This window comes from Molossus molossus, unplaced genomic scaffold (genome assembly GCF_014108415.1).
Source record: "Molossus molossus isolate mMolMol1 unplaced genomic scaffold, mMolMol1.p scaffold_m16_p_2, whole genome shotgun sequence".
Taxonomy (NCBI): domain Eukaryota; kingdom Metazoa; phylum Chordata; class Mammalia; order Chiroptera; family Molossidae; genus Molossus; species Molossus molossus.
Genome location: NW_023425355.1, coordinates 126,953,403 through 126,978,067, shown reverse-complemented (window position 1 = coordinate 126,978,067; position 24,665 = coordinate 126,953,403).

Below are 24,665 nucleotides of genomic sequence, written 5' to 3'. Positions count from 1 at the left end.
CTGTAGTGTTGAATTTGTTTTGCTAATATTTTGTTGAGGGTTTTTTTCATCTATGTTCATTAGTGATATTAGCCTATAATTTTCTTTTCTTGTGACATCCTTATCTGATTTGGGTATCAGGGTAATGCTAACCTCACAAAATGAGTTTGGAAGGGTTCCCTTCTCTTCTACTTTTTGGAAGAGTTTGAGAAGGATTGGTATTAATTCTTCTTTGAATGTTTGGTAGAAATCACCAGTGAAGCCACCTGGTCCTGGGTATTTGGTCTTTGGAAGGGTTTTGATTACTGATTCAATCTCAGTAGTAATTGGTCTGTTCTGATTTTCTGTTTCATACTGATTCAGTCTTGGTAGTTTGTATGTTTCTGGGAATTTGACCTTTTCCTCTAGATTGTCCAGTTGGTTGGCATGTCATTGTTCATGTAATAGTAGTCTTTTATGATTCTTTTTATTTCCGTAGTATGAATTGTAACATCTCTTTGATTTCAGATTTTACTTATTTGAGTCTTCTTTTTCTCTTGTGGAGTCTAGCTAAAGACTTGTCGGTTTTGTTTACCTTTACAAAGAATCAGCTCTTAGTTTCATTGACCTATTGTATTTTTGGTCTTTATTTCATTTATTTCTACTTCAATCTTGGTTATTTCCTTCCTCTTACTAACTTTGTGCTTTGTTTGTTCTTTTTATTTTTTTCTTTATTTTTTGAAATGTAAAGTTACATTTGAGACTTTTCGTGTTTATTGAGGTTGGCTTTTATCACTTGAACATCTATCTTAGAATTGCTTTTGCTGCATCTCGCAAATTTTGGTGTGTATTATTTCAAATTCATTTATGTCAAGGTATTTTTTTTATTTCACTTTTGATTTATTCTTTGACCCATTGGTTTTTCAGAAGCATGTTCTTTAATCTTCACATATTTGTGAATTTTACAATTTTCTTCATGTAATTAATTTCAACTTTCATACCATTGTGGTTGGAAAAGATGTTAGAAATTATTTAAATCTTCTTAAATTGATATAGACTTGTTTTGTAGCCTAACATATTTATCCTGGAGAATGTTTCTGTGCACTTGAGAAAAACATTTATTCTGTTGCTTTAGGACAGAATGTACTATAAATATCTGTTAAATCCATCTACTCCAATGTGTCAGTTAAGTCTGATGTGTCCTTATTTGTTTTCTGTCTGAATGATCCATCCACTGATGTTAGTGGGGTATTAAAGTTCCTACTACTGTTGTATCGCTGTCTATTTTTCCATGAGATGTGTTAATATTCGCTTTATAGATTTAGTGCTCCTATGTTCACTCCATATTTATAAATGTTATATCCTCTTGTTCAATTGAGTCTCTTATCATTACATAATACCCATATTTGTCTCTTAATACAGTGTTTTTTAAAGCCTGTTTCATCTGAGTACATATAGTCTGGCTTTCTTTTAGGTTACATGTGCATGGAATATTTTTTTCCTTCCCTTCTTGTTCAATTTGTGTGTGTTCTTACATCTAAAGTCTCTTGTAGGCTGCATATAGATGAGTCTTGTTTTTATTTTAAATCCATTCAGACACTCTGTGTCTTTTGATTGAAGAATTTAGTACATTTACATTTAGAATAATTATTGATAGATATGTAATTTTTGTCACTTTGTTGTTTTCTGACTATTTTTGTAGTTCCTATCTTCTCTTTCTCTCATTCTTAGTAGTTTGATGACTTTTTTTACTGCTATGCTTCTATTTCTTTCTCTTTATCTTATGTATATGTAGTTAGGTTTTTGGTTTTTGGTTATTATAAGGCTTACATATAACAACTCATATCTATAACAGTTTTAACTGTTATATCTATAACTTAACAACTTAAGTTTAATCCCTTTCTAAAGATGAACAGTCTTAGTTTCCCCTCCCATGTTTTTGATGCCACATTTTACATCATTTTATCTTGTGTATCCCTTAATTATTTGTTACTTTTGTCTTTTAACTTTCACACTAGCTTAATAAGTGATTAATCCACTATCACTATTGAATATTTACATTTCCAGTGAGATTTATTCTTTCGCATGTTTTCCCATTACTAATTAGTGTCCTTTCTTTCTATCTTAAAAATTCCCTTTAAAGTTTGTAATAAGCCCAGTTTAGTAGTGATGAATTTCTTTAGCTTTTGCTTGTCTGAAAACTCTGTATCTCTCATTTAATTCTGAATGATAACTTTGCTGGATAAAAGCTTTGTATTTGTTTTTATGTTTTTTTCAGCTCTTTCAATATATTGTGCCACTCACTTCTGCCCTGCAAAGTTTCTGCTGAAAAATCTGCTAAAAAATATAATGAGTATTCCCTTGTACATAATAAATTATTTTTTTCATGCTGCTTTTAAGATTCTCTCCTTGTCATTAACTTCTAACATTTAAAATTTTTTCCTTTACTGATTTTATTGTTTTTTTTATTTTTAAATTATTTTTATTAATTTATTTTTGTTACAGATATTTCTCCTTTTTCCCTCATTGACACCATCTTCACCCCCACCACCTCATCTCCAGCTTTGTTGTCTATGTCCATTGGTTATACATACATGTATATAAGTTCTGTGGTTTATCTCTTCGCCTCCACCACTCCCTCTTCTGAGCTTTGTCAGTCTGTACTCTACTTCTTTGTCAGTCTGTACCCTACTTCTATGTCTCTGGGTCTATTTTGTTCATCAGTTTTAGTTCATTATATTCCACAAATAAGTGAGATCATGTGATATTTGTCTTTCTTTGCTTGGCTTGTTTTACTTAACATAATATTCTACAGGTTCCTCCATGTCATCTCAAAGTCTTTTATTGATTTTAGAGAGAGAGGAAGTGAGTGAGAGAGAGAGAGAGAGACGTCGATGAGAGAGAACATTGATTGGCCACCTCCTGCATGCCCCTTACTGGGGATTGGGCCCACAACCCGGGCATGTGTCCTGGCCAAGAATTGAACTAGCGACCTCTTGGTATATGGTGCGACACTCAACCACTGAGCCACACCAGCCGGACTAACTTCTAACATTTTAATTATACTGTGTGTGGGTCTCTTTGGGTTTATCTTTTATGAAAGTTTCCAGGCTTCTTGGATCAGGATGTCTGTGGGATTATAAGCGTGAGCCCTGCTGGTCACCAAAGACTATAGTCACACAATACAGGGCTCCAGAATTGCGTATAAACTATTTTCTGGAAGATACTACAGAGCTGGAGCAAGGCCAAGGGAGAGTGCCAAGAAGGTGTCCATGGCCTACATTAATTGAGAGTAGTTTTATATGCCACTAAATTCATGCCAAACCTGATGCTTGCCCAGTTCAAAGCTATAGGACAAGCTCATTTTATGTTGTGTATTTACACAAGAGGCCTCCTTTACAAAAAGATGAAGTGCTTGCCCCAGTATGCTGTCTGTGCAGTGCCCTGTGAGTAGTAGGCTATGAAGAACTATCTGTCTAATGGCTATAGTCCTGTGGGACTCAGGAATATAAGCCCCTCTAGCCACCAGAGCCAGGTAATCAAAGGGTATCCTCTGAGTAGCAACTGTAAAAACCTGGCACTAGACATAAAAACTAGGGCAGCAGACATGTGTAAAGCCCCCCTCCACCCAGCAGACACTAGTGCTCTGGAGCGTGGTAGAGAGAGAATAACAAGATAGCATTCACCCTTTGAGGTGTCTTATAAGGACTACAGTAAGCCCTGAGATTTGGTGATTAATTAGAAGCCTATGCTTCAGGCTGCAATCGTGATGATTAGCTAATAGGTCTCCTTCACTGAAAAGAAAGAACGGGGGGAAAATAACAGAGCTCCTGTGTCTGTTGCTTCTAGCTCTGCTCTAGGGAAGGTAGCTATTCAAGTACTCTTTCTCTCTTGGTTTCAGTCCTGTGGGACCAATGAGCATAATTGCCACCAGATGCAGGCAATGTAGAGGTGTCCCCTAGCAGCAGCCCCAAATATTGGGGCACTAGACAGATGTATGAGTGATACCAATTATTACAGTTCCATAGGACCAGGAACAAATGCTCCCCTGGCCTTCAGAACCAGGTGATTGAGAGTTGTCCGTGGGTGGCAACTGAATAAATTAGGGGTACCAGATGTGTGTGAAAGCTCCCTTCCAAGAGATACTGGTGTTCTGGAGCACAGCAAAAGGATGGCATGAAAAGGGTATCCACTAGATTTTGTCCCTGGAGAATGTCCCAGCAGGCTACTAGCTGTGTGTGTTAAACTAGATACCTGCCCCTCAAACCAACACTTTAATATAAGCAAGATAGCTTCCTTTATTTTAAGACTGGTTGCAATTGGCTGCCTATGAGCTGGTCCCTGGGCCTGGAGAATCACAATGCATGAGCCCTTTAAGAGCTGTTAATCTGACTGCTTCAGTCTTGTGGTTCTCAGGATGTGAGCCTTGATGGCTTTCATGTCATATGCTTTGGGGGCTCATTTCTCAGGTGCAGATTTTAAAAGTCAGGGTGGGGTTTGAATCCTTTACTCCTCAAGGAGAATCTCTGAGTTTTCAGTTTCTTCCCAGTTGTGGGTCACCTCACCTGAGGCACAGTTCGTGGCAAGATTGTGTCCCAGCCTCTTCTACCTGCTTTGATGGGAATTCTTGTCATTTGACCAATGTATAGTTGTTATTCAGTAAGTCCTTAGTTTTGTTTTTTGTTTTTGTTTGTTTTTTAAAGTAAATTGTTCCATATGCAGCTGTAGACTCAATGTGCCCATGGGAGGAGGTGAATTTAGGATCTTCCTTCATCACCATCTTGAACCAGAATCTCATTACTTGTTCTTTATCAGCAAGATAAAACGTTTTACTACACATTCATATTCAAACACTATTAATGAAACTACATCAATATTAAGTAATTCTATCTAGTGATAACATTTAGTAGTAAGCTGAGTGTTTTGTTGTAGAAACACTATAACAATCCAATGCACTATCAACAGTTACATTATGAAATAATGGGTTTTGAATAAAACAGAATCTATGAACCTATTTTTGATTCTAACAGACTTGAATTAGAATAGATTTTTAAACTTTTATTTCCTTTCTTAATGAAAGTTATGGGAAGCAACATTGGTTAATAACATCATGTAAGTTTCAAGTGTACAATTTGATAATACTTCGTCTGTATATTTGGTTGTGCGTTCACCATCAAAATCTAGTCTCCTTCTGTCACAATATATTCGACTCCCTATGCCCTCTTCAATCTCCTCCACCTCCTTTCTTCTCCAGTAATCATCATACTGTTGTCTGTGTGTATGAATTTTATTTGTTTGTTGCTTTCTGTTTTTATATCTCACGTATAAGTAAAATAGTTCTTGTCCTTCTCTGTCTGGCTTATTTTGCTTAGCATGATACTCTCAAGATCCTTCCATGTTGCCACAAATGGCAGTATTTCATCTTTTCCTATGGCTGAGTAATATTCCACTGTATATATGTACCATATCTTCTTTATTCAAGAATTAATTGATGGACACTTAGGTTGTTTCCATGTCTTAGCTACCATGAATAGTGCTGCAACAAACATAGGGGTATATATACCATCAGGTAGATACTCATAAGAGGGATTGCTGGGTCATATAGTAGCTCTATTCTTAATTTTTTTAGGAATGTCCATACTGCTTTCCATAGTGACTGTACCAACTTACATTCCCACTAACATTGTATAAGTGATTCTTTTTATCTATATCTTTTGCAATTATTGTTATTTCTTGTCATATTGGTAATAGCCAATTGTGATTGTTGTGAGGTGTTATCTCATTGTGATTTTGATTTTCATTTCCCTTATAGCTAGTGAAGTTGATCATCTTTTCATATATCTGTTGGTCATTTGTATGTCTTCTTAAGAAAAGTGTTTGTTCAGGTCCTCTGCCCATTTTTAATTGGCTTATTTATTCTTTTGTGGTTGAGTTGTATGAGTTCTTTATATATTTCAGATATTAGCTCCTTATTGGAAGTATCATTTGCAAATATCTTTTCCCATTCAGTTGGTTGCTATTTTGTTTTCTTGATGGTTTCTTTTGCTGTGCAGAAGCTTTTCAATTGATATAGTCCCATTCATTTATTTTTTGCTGTTATTTCCCCTGCCTTTGGGGTCAAATTAAGAAAATCCTCTCTGAGACCAAGGTCCATAAATTTAGGACCTATGTTTTCTTTTATGTATTTTATTGTTTCGGTCTTATAGTTAGGTATTTGATCCATTTTGAGTTAATTATTATGTATGGTGTCAAATAACAGTCTAGTTTCATTCTTTTACATGTGGCTTTCCAATTTTTCCAACACCATTTATTGAGGGAGCCTTCTTTTCTTCATTTTATGTTTTGGGCTCCTTTGCCAAAAATTATTGCCCATATACATGTGAATTTATTTCTGGGCTCTCAATTCTGTTTCGTTGGTCAGTATGTTTGTTTTTTCTGCCAATATCATACTGTTTTTATTATTGTAGCTTTATAGTATAATTTGAGGTCAGGGAAGTTCTTTTTTCTCAGGATTGCTTTGGCTGTTTGGGAACTTTTGTGGTTCCATACAAATCTGATTATTTGTTTTTTGTTCTATATTTTTGAAAATGACTTTGGAATATTGATGAGGATTGAATTAAATCTGTATATTACTTTAGGTAATATGGCCATTTTAACTATTTTGATTCTTTCAATCCATGAGTATGGAACATCAATTTTTTTGTGTGTCTCCTTCAATTTCTTTCAGCAATGTTGTGTAGTTTTCAGTGTATAGGTCCTTCACATCCTTTTTGACGCTTATTCCTAGGTATTTTATTCTTTTTGTTGCAATTGCAAATGGAATTATTTTTCCCGTTTTTTTCTGAAATTTTATTGTTAGTATATGGGAACAGTATATATAGTATATAATATATGGTTTTTTGTGCATTGATGTTTTCATCCTGCACTTTACTGTATTTTTCAATTATTTCTAATAATTTTTTTTTGGTGTATTCTTTAGGGTTTTCTACATAAACAATGTCATCTGCCCAAACTGACAGCTTTACTTCTTCATTCCCAATTTGGAAGCCTTTTATTTCCTTCTCTTGCCTGATAGCTCGGGCTAGGACTTCCAGTACTATGTTGAATAATATTGGTGAGACTGGTCATGCTTGTCTTGTTGTTGATCATAAAGGAGAAGCTTTCAGTTTTTGCCATTGAGTATGATATTAGCTGAGTATTTGTTATATATGGTCTTTATTGTGTTAAGGTATTATCCTTTTATACCCATTTTATTGAATGGTTTAATCATAAATGAATGTTATATCTTGTCAAATGCTTTTTCTTCATCTATTGATATGATCATATGATTTTTATCTTTTATTTTGTTAATGCATGTATCATATTGATCAACTTGCGTATGTTGAACCATCCTTGTGCCACTGGAATGAACTCCACTTGATTGTGATGTATTTTCTTTTAAATGTATTATTGTATTAAATTTGAAGGTATTTTGTTTAGGATTTTTGCATCTATATTCATCAGAATTAATTGGTTTGTAATTTTCTTGTTTGTGTTGTCTTTGTCAGTGCTTTATATCAGGGTAACTCATAAAATAAGTTAGGAATTATTTGCTCCTATTGGATGAGTTTGAGAAGGATAGGTATTAACTCTTCTTTGATGTTTGGTAGAATTCACTAGTGAAGCCATCTGGTCCTGGACTTTTACTTTTTGGAGGTTTTTGATAACTATTTCAATATTCTTACTGTTGATTGGTATATTTAGATTTTCCAATTGCCCATGATGCAATCTAGTAAGATTATATATTGCTAAGAACTTCTCCATTTCTTCTAGATTATCAAATTTGGTGGTATGTATCCTTTCATAGTATCCTTGTATAGCTCTTTGTATTTCTATATTGTCTATTGTAACTTCTCTTTCATTTCTGATTTTATTTGAGTGTTTTCTATTTTTTCCTTGGTGAGCCTAGCTAGAGGTTTGTCAACTTTATTAATCTTTTCAAAGAATCAGTTCTTTGTTGCATTACTTTTTTTCTATGGTCTTTTTTGTTCTCTGTTTCAAATAATTATGCTCTAAGTTTTACTATGTCCCCCCTTCTACTGAATTTTGGCTTCATTTGTTCTTCTTTTTCTAGTTCTTTAGGGTGAAATGTTAGGGTATTTATTTGAGACTTTTCTTATTTCTTAAGGCAGTCTTGTTAATACTATAAACTTTGCTCTTATTACCACTTTTTTTGTATCCCCCAAATTCTGATATGTCATATTGTCATTCTCATTTGTCTCTATGTATCTTTTGAGCTCTTCTTTTACTTCTTTTTTGACTGAGTCATTCTTTAGTAGCATATTGTTTAATCTTCACATATTTGTAATTTTTCCTGCTTTCTTTTTTGCAGTTGATTTTCAGTTTCAAATAATTGTAGTTGGAGAATATGCTTGGTAAGATTTCAGTCTTCTTAAATTTGTTGAGGCCAGTTTTCTGTCCTAACATGTAGTCTATCCTTGAGAATGTTCCATGTGCACTAGAGAAGAATGTATATTCTGATGTTCTGGGATGAAAAGATCTGTAAATATTGATTATGTCCATTTGGTCTAGTGTGTCATTCAAGGCCTATATTTCCTTATTGATTTTCTGTTTAGATAATCTATCCATTGTTGTCAATGGAGTATTTAGGTCTCCTGCTGTAACTGTTTTTGCTAGTTTCTCCCTATAGTTCTGTTAGTAGTTGCTTTATATATTTTGGTGTTCTCAGGATGGGTGCATATATATTAATAAGTATTATGTCTTTTGATGTATTCTCCCCTTTATCATTATAAAATGCCCATCTTTGTCATTTGTTACCTTTTTGATCTTGAAATATATTTTGTCTGATATAATTATGGCTGCACCCACTTTTCTCTGGATGCCATTTGCTTGGAGTATCATTTTTCACCCCTTCACTTTGAGTCTGTGTTTGTCATTGCAGCTAAGATGTGTCTCCTGGAGGCAGCATATATTTCGTTTTTTTTTGTTTGTTTGTTTGTTTGTTTTTTTATCCATCCTGCTACTCTGTACCTTTTAATTGGTGAATTCAGTTCATTTACATTCAGGGTAATTATTAATATATGAGTATTTCCTATAGTTATTTTATCTTCTGTTTTCTGGTAGCTCTATGTTTTCATTGTTTCTTTTCCCTTGTGTTTCTGTCTGTTATTTTAGTTTGGTGGTATTTTATTACTGTTTCCTTTACTTTATATGTTCTTAGTTATGTGCCTCAGTTCTAGATTGGATTTTTATGGTTACTATTAGGTTTCTATAAAATAAAGTTTATATATACAGTAGTTCTTTTCTTCTGATTGCATCTTATCTCCATTCTCCTCTGCAAGTTCAGTTCTTGTCCTTCTCCCCTTCTATGTTTTTGTTGTCGCAAACTATCTCTTTTTATGTTGTGTGTTCATTTCCAAATTGCAGTATCTATTGTCTTCTTATTTAATGTTTTTATCTCCTTTAACTTTATGCTAAATATATTTAAGTGTTGAATAACCTATTTTGAACAAGGGTTTCAATTTCCTGCTTCTGTCTGTTAGTCCTCTTACTCATAGTTTAGTATCCTTTTGTCTTTTTGTTTCCAGTAGGAGAGCACTTTTTAGCATTTCTTGTAAAGCAAGTCTTGTGGTGGAAAATCCCTTCAGCTTCTACATGTCTTAAAAAGCCTTCATTTCTTCTTCATATCTAAAGGATAACTTTGCTGGATATATTATTCTTGGCTGATGATTTCTCTCTTTCAATAATTTGAATATTTGATTCTATTCTCTCCAAGCTTGTAGAATTTTTGCTTAAAAAAATCTGATAACAATTTAATGGTGTTTCCTTTATGGGTTACTGTCTTCTTTTCCATGGCTAACTTGAGAATTATTTCTTTGTCATTAAGTTTTGACAGTTTTAATATATAATGTGTCTTGGAGAAAGCCTTTTTTGGGTTGAGATAATTAGGTGTTCTGTTAGCTTCCTGGATTCAAAAATCCAATTCTTTCCATAGACTTGGGAAGTTCTTGTTGATTAGTTATTTGAATAACCTCTCTGTTCCCTTCTCCTGCTCTTCTCCTTCTGGTGTACCCATTATGCTTATATTGTTCTTTCTAATGAAGTCAGATAGTTCTCATAGAGTTTCATCATTGTTTTTCTTCTCAATTTTCTCTCTTTTTCCACTTGAGTCATTTCTAAATTTCTGTTTTCTGTATCATTAATTCTTTCCTCCATCTGGTTTGATATATTGCTCAAGCTCACTAGTTCATTCTTTATCTCATTTATTGAGTTCTTCAGCTCCAGAATGTCCATTTGGTTCTTTATAAAGGTTTCAGTCTGTTTGGTAAAGTACATATTTTGTTCATTGATTTTGTTTCAGAGTTCATTAAACTGCCTATCTGTGTTTTGTTGCATTTTGTTGAGTTTTCTCCAGAACTGCAATCTTGAATTCTCTGTCATTTAAATCAGTCTTCCATGTCTTTAAGTTTATTTTCTGGAGATTTTTCATTTTCTTTCTGGATTCCCTGGTTACCTTGGTTATTGATTGTGTTTGATTGATTATTTCTCTGCCTGGGTGTTTGTGGAAATGAAACTATTTGACACTTTCAGGGTGAAGCAGGTTGATATGTAAAGGCCTTCCTTTGTTTTCCAGTAGGTGGTGCTGAAGCACAAGTTTTTATTTTCTCTTACCTGCACTTCTACAACTTTTGGGATCTCTGTGGGGCGGTGTCTCCTTAGCAATGGAAAATGCCTGCCCAGTATTCCCAAGGAGTTGGGCATTCCCTTTATGACCTGGCTACCTTAGTCTCAGGGCACCACTGTGGATTGGAAGTGGTGGGGTATGGATCTTCTGTGTGTTACTGGTGCCGCCTTCAGGTAGTCAGAAACTGCTGTCTGAGTTGATCAAGTTGCCTCTACCAGGTTACAGTTGGGTGGGGAAGCAAGGGGCAGGAGGGAGTGTGTTTGTGTGTCCGCAGCTCTGTTCTCTCCAATGGATATATCTGCTATGAGTACAGACCGTTTAGGCTGGAAAGTTTATTTCAGCCCTTTCACCATCTGCTGAGTGATGGTTTTACTGCCAGGTGGGCCACAGGAGTATGGGGTGGGCATGGTACTGTGGAATTCTTTGTCGAGTTGCTGGTGGCTTGTGGAATGCTGTGGCCCTTTACACTGCCACTCTGCCCTGACCCTGGGTCCAGCCTCATATGTGCCAGACACCCAGGCACGATTGCTGTTTCTGCCACTCTGATTTGCCCAATGAGGGTTGCAGCCTGACCCTTTACTGCTATTGCATGTGTTGGGGCTACAAAGAGCACCAAACTGCTAGTTCTGTCATTGTGCTCGCCACCACACTCTCCCATCTTCACTGTTCACTCAAACAGGCCCACCTTCAGATATCTCAATGCAAGAATCTGTCAGATGTGTTAAGCAGGGATAAGCAGGGAACCTTTTGTTGAATTATAGCTGTCCAGCTGTAACTTCAAAGGGAAAGAATAAAATACTTGTATTATTATCTGTTCTTGCTTGACTGCAACAAATAGTACTGTAAAATATTAACTGCCATATTTGCCAAGGGACTTTGAAAACCTGGAATACATTCAAAGGTTAGTGATCTGGATGTCATACTCTTGAATCTGTGATCTTGATTGCCTTAGAATTATATATAATTTAAATCTAGCAGTGTAGTTCAGTAGCTGTGCTCCTGTGGATGGTGAAACCTAAAATAACAAAATAATCTCATACCTGAAAATTGTTGGTGAATTTCAAGGGAAAATAAATCATCCTGTTTTAGTCATGGTCCATGGTTTTATATTTCATCAAACTGATCAGTCTTTCTGTAATTAATTATATAAAACAGAACCAGTTCAGTATTCCCCAAGATGTAAATATGCATCATATAACAAAGAGCATGTGCTCTGACTATAGGAATATTTTGAAACTCTCAACTAAGCAAGTTCAAACCTTATTTACCACATTATTTATAAGGTCATGTACTCTGATGATCTACACAGTGACACTCTACGAAAGGGATGTGTTTTGCAACACTTTCTACATGGATATGACCACGGAACACTTATTCTCTACACAGTTTATTAATTCTGGGTTGGAGAATAATTTCTCTAGTTCAGTGCTAACAGGGTTTTTTGTTTATTCACACTTTGTAATAACTCAATACCCCTTTATTATTTTATTTACACTTTCTCTTTATACTTTGTCAATAATTATCATTTCAATCATATCTTCTTATCATGAGTTATTTTAAAGTCCTTGAAGTTAGAACTGTCAAATACAATTGAATTTTCTTAGAATCTGAAATACAATTTTACTTTGACTTTAAAGTATAGCTTTGTTTTCCTGCCACGGTCACTGTCTTCTGGGTAAGAGGTAGAAAGTGGCCGGGTTTGGCCAGGGATGAGGGCAGAGGAATTTCAATCAAGGTCAGCAGTTTTATGGTACAGCAAGTACAATCTCAAGTGGCTACAGGGTTTTGATCTGTGGCCCAAACTCCCTTCATAAATGTTGTCACCAATCTTCCCTGTGCCACTATATTCTAGTGCTAATAAGAGTGCTTCTTAGAGTGGAGTATATGTAGATGAGGACAGAAGTCATTCCTACTGGCAGCGACTCCTCTCCAACTTCACCTCCAAAATGAACAGAGACAATATTTAAAGGAATATCACATACAGAACTTGGACTAACCTTGATTGCACCTAAGATGGAAAAGAGGGCCCTGAGCCAGGGAGTTCTCTTCTACAGTGAGAGGGTCTCAGCAGGTAGCTGATCAACTCACATACCTGAAAGCCTTTATCATCTCATTAGTTTCCAATTGTCTGCTCCTCAGTGCTCTCACACATCATTTAGCTAGAGCCTCAGCTGGTCTTTGTCAGCTCTCATCAGGAGATCTGCATCCTAGGGATATCAAATCGATTTTATATCACAATATAAGTCAAATTGTAAGTTTGCTTGGCCAGCATCTATGAACTACTTTATAATAACTGAAATTCAGCATTTCCAAAACCTGTGTTTTGAAAATGCTGCCAGGTGAAGGTCCATAATGGACTAGGAAGACCAATTAATTAGGATACTGTTTCGTCTGTCAGGACTGTTTAGCAATATCCAAGTTAACAGCCGTGTGTTGCTTCCAGGTGTACTGCTCAATTTTCAAACTTTCTTGTTGGTAATTTTAGAAGAGTTTAAAGCATCTGTCCTCAACCTTGGATTCATATAAGAATCATTTAGGGAGCTTTTAAATATATTGATGCCTAGGCTCCACCTCCAGACATACTGATTTAATTGCTCTGGGGTGAATGAACCCCATCCATTGGTATTGTTTAAAAAGCTCCCCAGGTGATTCTGGTTTGAAGCAAGGCTGAAAACCAATGGTTTATAGTAGCAGCAGTTGCTTAAACATTTCTATTCTTTATAATAAGCTTCTGCTATGTCAATTAAAAAAAATTAATTGAGTGCTTTAATCTTTTTCTAATGAATCCATTTCTGTACTACATCTTGAAAATACACATTTGAATACTCTCTTTAACCTGAACTATTTATTATCCTTGATATAACAGATTCTTTGCAAACCTCAGAAGTGACATACATTAAACAATTGCTGGTTATGTATTGAGCACCTACTATGAGTTAGAATTTATGAGAAAAATTAAGACATTTAAAACATTCTATTAACCTCAAGACATTTTATTTGTGAAGACGACATATTTATCTGAAATAATAACCCATAATAAAATAATGGAGTTATGCTTGTCAAATTAGAAATAGAGACCAGTATTTACCAACATAACTTTCCAACAAACTGTTGAAATTATTGCCTTGAGGGTGAGACAGTCCTCAAAGGGATGAGGTAAGAGAAATCCTAATCTAAAATATTATAGATGAAGTGGGAAGGGAAGTGAGGTGACAAAAAATTGGCCTTATATTCAAGGACCAATAATTAGAGAATAGTTATAGACATCAGTGCCATTGGTAGATTGCAAACTAATTCCTCTTTCTGTATCCACACATTGTAATGCCATTCTCCTTTAAGGCTGCATTTGCCTTGTGACTTGCCAGCTATCACTTGCCAGTTCTGAGTCTTCCATATTTCTGCTTGCCTCTTGGACCTCTGTTATCACGTGGGAACTTGCCCTGGCTAGCCTGATAAAGGATGAAACATATGGATAAGAGTATTTGCCCCAGTTAACAGTAAGCTGACTCCAGACATGTGAGCAACCATAGCCAAGTTCAACAGAGCCATCTAGCCAACCCCCAGTTTACCCTGCACATATTAACAATATACTCACAAAGATGAATAATCCCATAAGTAGAGTGGAGAATTGGTATGAATAAAAGCATGTGCCTATTATTTTATTTATCTCTGCATTTTAAAGTGTGAAAATTCTCCAGAATAAAATCATCTTTTTAATTTTTACCTACACTGATACTTATTCCACAAGTAGTTTTAGGAGTGTTGCTGAGTATTCTGTAGAAATACATCTACCTTTTTATATTATCCGCCAAAGAACTACCTAAATCTTTTAAAAGATAAAGCCTTATTTTGAGATAACACACTTTAAATATGCTTCATCACCCAGGAAAAAGGGAGGGAAGATAAAGTATCTGACTCTTTCTTAGTTTAGAAATTGTACTTGGAGAAAAAAAGGTAATAATACCTCTAAGCTTAATTTGATCTTTCCTCCTCCAGGGTTTTCAAACCATGCCCAATTGCTTTTACAAACAGCTCAAAACATCAAGGTTCATGAGAGTGTTGATACTCTCAGGAATAGATCCACCCACACAGCCAGTAGACTTTTGCAGATATTTGAAGCAAAATGATACTCACTGAACCTTATGGAATTAACAGGAATAAAAGTATCAATAAAGAGTTTAAGGGGGTAGACAGAAAAGACAGAACTACTTAATTCCCTCCCAGTGTTCTTTAAAGGTTGCCTTTGGACTTACTCTGTAGTCCTATTGCCTACTGCCAGTAGCAATTCATATGGGCTTCACACAGCAAACACTTATACTACCTCATCACAGGGTCATAGAATTGAGGATTAATCTCTATTCTTGTTTCAAAACACACATTCATTGTTGATCTAGGCATGACTATCTTTTATTAGTCATTTAGATATGCATATGGTTATATTTATCAATTTGTCTGTTTATTTATCAATGTTAACAATATAAGAACCCAAGAAATCACCACCGAACATGAAAAACAGAATCATGATAATAAATTCACATTTGTGATCTTATACAAACTATTCACCTAATGAAGTTGCCGTATGAATCCTGTGCTCATTATTTCCTTAGGTTAAGTTGCATACAGTTTTAAATTATCTATATGTGTTCCAAAATAATGTATGCAAATAAATATAGACACAATCATATGTATATATATTTATATACATACACATATATATATTATACATATTCATATAAACACACACATATATATTATATATACATATAATATGTACATATGTACATATATATACATAAAATCTTTGGGAATTTTATAAATTATATTTTTTAACTTAAAAAAATATCATCATATTTTGCTGTAATATATTCATTTTAACTGCTCTACAATATTCCCTTGTGTGAACATGCACAATTCATGCATTCATTCTCTTGATGGACACTGGGTTATTTCCTTCCATTTGCTCTTAAGAAATTGTGTTGCTATGAATGTTCTTATACATGTCTTCAAATGTAAATATATGAGTTTCTCCTGGGAGTGGGATTGTTGAGTCAGAGGGAATGTGTCTGTACAGTTTTATGAGACAATGTCAAATATTTTCCATAGTAGTAGTACTAGTTTAGCCTCTGACCTGCAGTCTATTCTTAATGCTATGGATCCTTTTTCTCTTTAACATATGGTATTGTTTGACATCTTTATTTGAATTTTCAAATGGAAATTTTATCAATTCAAATGGAAAAAAATTCATGTGTCACTTAGAACTTGATTTGCATTTCATTTATCAGAACACTTATTTTCACATTTATCACCAGGAAAATTTTTATCATTTGTCAAATGGCTGTTCTTTCCCCATCATTTTTTTTTTCTGGTTCCCTTAGAAATGTTTAGAAGATTTTTATATAGTTCTAATATTTATTGATTGGTAATATATTGTCATCGCACGAATGATAATCTGTAATGTGACTTTTTATTTCTTTTAAGGTATCTCTCTTTTTTATGCTTTGCCATAATTGATTACATTTTATTTTGTTTTTATTTTTAATTACATTTTTATTACAGTTGACATAAACTATTATGTTAGTTTCAGTTATAAAACATAGTGACTAGACATTCATATCACTTAGGAAGTGATAATCCAATAAGTCTGCTACCCATCTGACACTGTACATAGTTATTATAGTAATATTAACTGCATTCTCTATGCTGTATTTTATATTCCAGTGGCTGTTTTTATAACTGGCAATTTGTACTTCTTAACCTTTTTCACCCATTCCCACAACCCTCTGAAAGGGACTAGGGAGTAGGTATAATATCTTCCTTAATTATTTGAATGATTGATAGAATTCACCAGTTAAACTGCCTAGAAGGTTAATTATTGATTCAATATTTTTAATAGCTATAGACCTATTCATATTGTTTAGTTCTTCTAGTGTGAACTTTGTCAGATTGCGTTTAAAGGAATTGGTCTATTTCATCTAGGTTATCAAATTTAAGGGCATGGAATTGTTATTAGTATTCTTTTATTATCCTTTTAATTTCCAAGGAATATTTAGTGATTTGCCCTCATTTGTAGCTGATATTAGTAATGTGTGCCTCTCTCTTTTTTTCTTAGCCTGGCTAGTGTCTTATTGTTCATACTGATCTTTTCAAAGAACCAGCTTTTGGTTCTGTTGATTTTCTCTACTGATTTCCTGCTTTCAATTTCATTGATTTATCCTCTAATCCCGCCCCCCTTTTTCTCAATTGATTTTAATTTGCTTCCCTTTTTTTAGTTTCCTAATGTGGAATCTTAGATTATTTATTTTAGCTCTTTCTTCTTTTATAAAAAATGCTATAAATTTCCCTCTAATGTCTGCTTTCACTACATCCCATATTTTCTTTATTTTCATTTAGTTCAGATATTTTTAAACTTTCTCTTGAGATTTATTCTTTCACTTGTATATTTAGAAGTGTATTATTTAATGCTCTACGTAGTTGGGGATTTTTTTCAGCTCTCTCTCTGTTATTGATTTCTATTTTAAATCTATCACAATCCAAGAGAAGACATTGTATGATTTCAATTCTTTTAAATTTGTTAAGATGTGTTTTGTGGCCCAGAATGTGCAGAATTTGGTCTATCTTGGTGAATGTTCCATGTGAGCTTGAGAAAAAATGTGTATTCTGCTGTTATTTGGATGAAGTAATCAGTAGATGTCAATCATGTCCTATTGATTGACAGTATTATTATGTTCAACTATGTCCTCACTGATTTTCTGCCTGCTAGATTTGTCCATTTCTAAGAGAGGGATGTTGATGAAGTCTCTAGCTTTGATAGTGGATTCATCTGTTTCTCCTTACAGTTCTATCAATTTGTGTATATGTTAACACTCTGTTGTTAGGTCAATATACTTTCCAACTTTCAAATTGTTCCAAATTAGGTTATGAGAAAACCATCTAAATCACCATCTGTGTCTTTTGACATCACCCATAGAACTTTGAACAATTTTTTGCTGTTTGCTAAAAAGGCATTCCAGGCTTACCCTACATTTTCTGCTCAGTATCTATGAAGTACCCATTTCCCTCAAAACCACTGTTCTCTTTTCAGGAAGAATGATATTTAGAAATCAAGATCTGGGTATTAATTATGCTGTTTGCTACTTGGGGGTGCATTGTCCATATATACTTCTGGACTATTTTTTTCCATTAATTTATCTATTCATGTGCTGATACCATGTTCTTTATGCAGGTTTATGTTATATTTGAATTATCAATTTTCAGAAGGCTCTTGTAATCACTTTACTTTTACAGAAATTAACAACATATCTTAATTTGAACATAGTCAAATATATAGTTACTATATAGTTAGTGTATGTATAAAACTACATTAATTTCACAAATATTTAGTGTCCCTTGTGTGAAAGAATTATATACCATTATGCTGTTGAATTTATTCATTGCCAGGTGATTTATTTTATTTTAATTTATTTATTTTATATTATTTTTGTTACGGATGTTTCTCCTTTTATACCACATTGACACCCTCCTCCCCATACCCCTACCCTATGCCCAGCTTCACTGTCTATATCCATTGGTTATGTGTACATGCACATAAGTTCTGTGGTTTATCTCTTCCCTCCCACCATCACCCCCTCTTCTGTGGGTTGTCAGTATTTACCCCACTTCCACATTTCTGGGACTACCCCATTCCTCAGACTGTTAAGTTCATTATATTCCACAAATAAGGGAGATCATATGATACTTGTCTTTCTCTGTTTGGCTTGTTTCGCTTAGGCTCCAGGTCCCTCCACGTCATCTCAAAGGATAAGAGATCTTTCTTTCTTACAACTGCGTAGTACTCCATTGTGTATATGTACCATTGCTTTTTTATCCATTTGTCTACTGATGGACACTTGGGCTGTTTCCAGATCTTAGCTATTGTAAATAGTGCTGCTACAAACATGGGGCTACCTATATTCTTTCTGATTGGTGTTTCAGGCTTCTTAGGGTATATTCCTAGAAGTGGGATCACTGGGTCAAATGGAAGTTCAATTTTTAATTTTTTGAGGTAACACCATATCGTTTTCCATAGTGGCTGCACCAGTCTGCATTCCCTCCAGCAGTGTACTAGAGTCCCCTTTTCTCCACACCCTCACCAACACTCGTTGTTTGATGATTTGCTGATGGTGACCATTCTGACAGGTATGAGGTGATACCTCATTGTTGTTTTAATTTGCATCTCGCTGATAATTAGTGAAGTTGAGCATTTCTTCATATGTTTCTTGGCCATTTGTATGTCCTGTTTGGAGAGGTGTCTATTTAGGTTCTCTGACCATTTCTAAATCAGGTTCTTTGTCTTCCTTTTGTTGACTTGTATAAGTCAACCCCTTATCTGATGTATCATTGGCAACAATGTTCTCCCATACAGTGGGTTACCTATCCATTTTGATGGTTATTTCTTTTGCTGTGCAGAAGCTTTTGAGTTTGATGTAGTCCCATGTGTTCATTATTTAATTTGTTTCTGTTGCCTTAGGTCATGTATCGGTGAAAATTCTGCTGTGAATGATGTCCGAAATTTTGTTGCCTACATTTTCTTCTAGGATATTTATGAATTCACGGGTCACATTTAAGTCTTTTATCCATTTTGAGTTTATTCTTGTGTATGGTGTAAGTTGATGGTCTAGTTTCATTTTTTTGCATGTAGCTGTCCAATTTTCCCAACACCATTTATTAAAGAGGCTGTCTTTACTCCACTGTATGCTCTTGCCTCCTTTGTCAAATATTAATTGAGCATAATGTCTTGGGTCCATTTCTGGGTTCTCTGTTCTGTTCTACGTATCTATATGCCTGTTCTTGTGCCAGTACCAGGCTGTTTTGATTACAGTAGCTTTTTAATATAACCTGATGTCTGGTATTGTGATCCCACTTACTTTGTCCTTCTTTTTCAAGATGGCTGTGGCTATTTGGGGACTTTTTTGGTTCCACATGAACTTTTGAAGTATTTGTTCTAGTTCTGTGAAGTATGTGGTTGGTATTTTGATGGGGATTGCATTGAATCTATAGATTGCTTTCAGTAGTATGGACATTTTAATGATGTTAAATCTTCCAATTCATGAACAAGGTATGTGCTTCCACTTTTTTATATCTTCTTCTATTTCCTTTTCTAATGTTATGTAGTTTTCTGTAAAAAGTCCTTTACTTCTTTGGTTAAGTTTATTCCTAGGTATCTTAATTTTTTTTTTTTTTTTTGCCACAATGGTAAATGGGATTGTTTTTTCAGTTTCTCTTTCTGTGAGGTCATCATTGGTGTATAAGAATGCTGTTGATTTATTGATGTTTATTTTCTATCCTGTTACTTTCTTAAATTCATTTATTAAGTCTAGTAGATTTTCGATGGAGTCTTTGGGATTTTCTACGTATAGTATCATGTCATCTGCGAATAATGACAGTTTCACTTCCTCCTTTCCAATTTAGATCCCTTTTATTTTTTCTTCCTGTCTGATTGCTGTGGCTAAGACTTCCAGTACTATGTTGAATAAGAGTGGAAAAGTGGGCATCCCTGTCTTGGTCCTGTTCTTATGGGAAATACTTTTAGTTTCTGCCCTTTGAGTATGATGTTGCTTGTAGGTCTTTCATATATGGTCTTTATTATGTCAAGATATGATCCGTCTATTCCCACATTGCTGAGCGTTTTTATCATAAATGGATGCTGGATTTTGTCGAATGATTTTTCATCATCTATTTATATGATTATGTGGTTTTTATTTATTTTATTTGTGTGGTGTATCACGAATATTAATTTTGCAAATATTGTACCAGCCTTGCATCCCTGGGGTTTATCCAACTTGGTCATGGTGAATAATTTTTTTTGATATATTACTGGATTCAATTTGCTAGTATTTTTTCAGGATTTTGGCGTCTATGTTCATCAGGGATATTGGCCTGTAGTTTTCTTTCTTTGTAGTATCTTTTTCTGGTTTGGGAATTAGAATTATGCTAGCCTCATAAAACGAGTTTGGAAGTCTTACTACTTCTTGAATTTTTTCAAATAGTTTGAGGAGATTGGGTTTTAGTTCTTTTTTGAATGTTCGGTAAAACTCCCCTGTGAAATCATCTGGGCTTGGGCTTTTGTTTGCTGGGAGAGTCTTAATTACCTCTTTGATTTTCTTAGTTGTTATTTGTCTGTTCACGTTTTCTATCTCTTCCCAGTCCAGTTTTGGGAGACTATGTGTTTCTAGAAATTTGTCCATTTCGCTTAGATTGTCGAATTTGTTGCCATATAATTGTTCATAGTAGTTATTACCGACCTTTTGTATTTCTGTGGTGTCAGGTTGTTACTTCTCCTCTTTCATTTATGATTTTGTGTATTTGGGTTCTCTCTTTTTGTTTCTTCATGAGTCTAGCTAAGTGTCCATCAATCTTGTTTATGGAGCATTCAATCCATTTACACTTAAGGTGATTATTGATATGTACTTATTTATTGCCATTTTTGTTTAGTGTGGTTCTATTTTTCTTTTAACAATTATAGCAGTCCTTTTAACATTTCTTGCAGTGCTGGTTTGGTGCTAATGTATTCCCTTAGCCTTTTTTTTTTTTTTTTGTCTGGGAAGCTCTTTATTTGACCTTCTATTTTGAATGATAGTCTTGCTGGGTAGAGTAGTCTTGGATTCAGATCCTTGTTTTACATGACCTTGATTACTTCATGTCATTCCCTCTGGCCTGTACTGTTTCTGTTGAGAAGTTAGATGATAGCCTTATTTGGGTTCTGTTGTAGATAACCTGTTGCTTATCTCTTGCTGATTTTAGGATTCTCTCTTTGTCTTTAATTTTTGGCATTTTAATTACTATGTGTCTTGGTGTGGGCCTGTTTGGGTTCTTTTTACTTGGGGCTCTCTGTGCTTTTTGAACTTGAATGCCTTCTTCCTTCACCAAATTAGGGAAGTTTTTTGTCACTATTTCTTCAAATATATTCTCCAACTCATGCTCATTTTCTTTTTCAGGGACTTCAATGGTGTGAATATTATTATGTTTCCAGTTGTCCCACAGTTCTCTTAAGTTGTCTTTCTGGGTTTTTTTCTTTTGGTTTTCTGATTGGTAGATTTTTTCTACCCTGTCTTCTAATTCACTGATCTGGCCCTCAACTTTTTCTACTCTGCTGTTTAGACCTCCCAATGTGTTCTTTATTTCTGATATGTCATTCTTCATTTCTTCTTGGTGGTTTTTAATGTCCAGTTGGTTGACTTTTAACATTTCTATATCTTTACTCATGTTGTTGATGTCCTTACTCATGCTGTTGAACTTCCTCAAGGTCATGGCTCTGAATTCTAGCTTTGTTAACTTGCTTAACTGCTCTTCATTTATCTCATCTTTGGTAGAGTTCTCTCATTCTTTCATTTCTTATTTATTTCTTTGTTTCACCATTTTGTCTATCACAGTGAGCTTTGGAGCCTGCCAAATTTTCCCTGTGGGTTTTGGAATCCTGCTGTTTGTGGCTTTCTCTCCTGGGTTTGGATGATTGTGGGAGGACCCACATCAAATACCACTGTCAAGTCTTACTTTCCTGGGCAGAGTTTCAAGCCCAGGAATGGTTCAGTTATCCTCTAGCTTTTTGCATGGAGACTATTAATTGTGGTTACTTGAAGAGCCTTGGGTTCTCGGTGGAATCGCCCTGTGATTTATTTTAGCCAACTGGGAGCAGAATTGATATTTGTCACTTCAGGCAAAATATTTAAGAGGTAGCATGGAATTAAATTAAACACATTTCCTTTTTCCTGCCCTTATAATCATGAAAGTATTCCTTAAGTTGAAGCTTTGAGTTCTTTTGCATTGTTAAAGCCTAGCATACCCTGACTGAAAAATCTTACTTTTATCATTATGAGTAGTTTTACTGTTCGCAATCAAATCCTTTTCTGTCCCAAGGTCTAAGAGATGGTTAGCCCAATGTTTCATTAAGGGCTTTAAAGTTTTATTTTGGACATTTAAGTCTTCCATCTAGGTGGAGTTTATTCTTCTTAATATAGTAAGAATGTGATTTTATTGTTTATCATGAGGATAATTTTGGTCCATATATTGAGTAGTCACTTCTTTATAATGTCACCTATCACAAGATTTCTGTGGTACACCAAAGTTTCATACCAAATGTGTTAGTTTTCTGAGCTTTTTGTTTGACTTCACTGGCAAATGTTTCTATCCCCATGTTAATATCATTTTTTTTTTAAATAGCTAAAGATATGTTTATGGAAGCCCTTTCCTCCTTCTTTTTCTTCAAAAAATGTATTTTTCTATAAATCTTATAATCAGGTTATTAAATTCTGCAAAACATACCTGGAATAATTTATTTTAAATTGCTGTTGAGATATAATGGAAATTCTGTTGAATCTAGAGATCAAATTAGACTGCAACTGTGTGTGTGTGTGTGTGTTTTATAACATTGTCTTCCTATTCATGAATATAGCATGTCTATCCATTTATTTAGGTCTCATTTATTGTCACTTAATTTTATAATTGTATAATTATTTCCTATAAAGATTTTGCAAATCTCTTTTAATTCTTAGATAGGTAACACTCCATGATTCTAGTATACATTCTTGTGTATACATGTTTAAAAATACATTTTTTGTTATTTGGTTTTACTATCGAGCAATGTGATTGATTTCTATAAAGTATCCTTATTGCAAACTATTTCCTAAACTCACCTATTTCTAAATTGTCTGTAGATTTTATTTTATTTTTATTTTTTTTGCATCTAATTTTTTTTTATTGATTAATTTTTGTTACAGATGTTTCTCCTTTTCCCCCCACTGATTCCCCCCTCCCCCTCCCTCCCTGCCCCTTCCCCAGATTGTTGTCCATGACCACTGTTCATGCATACATGCATATAAGTTCTGTGGTTCATCCCTCCCCCACCTCCCCCCTTCTTAGGGGATTGTCAGTCTGTACCCCGCTTCTGCGCCTCTGGGACTACCCCATTCCTCAAACTGTTATGTTCATTATATTCCACAAATAAGTGAGATCATATGAAATTTGTCTTTCTCTGTTTGGCTTGTTTCACTTAGGATGATACTTTCAAGGTCCCTCCATGTATTTTTTAGTTGTTTTTTTTTTTCTGTAAATAATATATCACCTCTAAATTTTATTTCTTCCTCTCTCAGCCTTTTGTCACTAATATATCTTGCCTGTTATATTTTGCATACTGCACCCTATGGCACAAGAATGAATTGAAGTGGTAATAGTGGTAATAACAAGTACCCTTGTCTTGTTTCTGTTTTATAAGGACAGTTTCTAAAATTGGCTCATTTAGAGTAATTGCTGTCTAGTTTTTTTAATAGATAGTCTTTATCAGTTTATATAAATTCCTTCCTATTCCTAATTTACCAAGATGTTTTATTAAATTTTTATGTTGATTTTTATCAAGTATATTTTTCTATTTATTTAAATCATAAAATTTTTTTTTCATTTTCAATCCATTAATAAATTGATTGTCCAAAATTAAGCCACAATTACATATCAAAGATAAAGTCAACTTGAATACACAGTATGTATATATTTTTATACACTGTTGAAATAGATTTTTTTTTTACTATATCTTTTAGGATTTTGCATAGGAAACAAAGGCCTACTCACTTTTCTTACTTGTAATAGCATTGTTTGGTTTTGGCATTAAGATTATGCCCATTTTGTAAAATTAGGTAGGGAGTATTATTCTTCTACTCTCAAAATTGTTTTCTTAAAATTGACATGAATTTGAATGTTTGATAAAATTTTCCTGTAATTCTGCCTCTTTTTTCAAATTCTTTATTGTAGACCTAAGAGTTTGTAAGAATCTTTTCAGTTTGTCTGCATTTTCGTATTTCACATATTGCAGTGGGAATAATTATATTATCATTTCAATTTCTACACTGTCTATAATTATGTCTCCTTTTAAATCATATTGTTTCGTTGTGTCTCCTCTCTTCTCTTAATCAATCATTATGTCTGTTGATATTTTTAAAGAACTAAATTCAAGTTGCAAAAAGTAACTTCCCTAATGATTTTCTTAATATTTAACTTA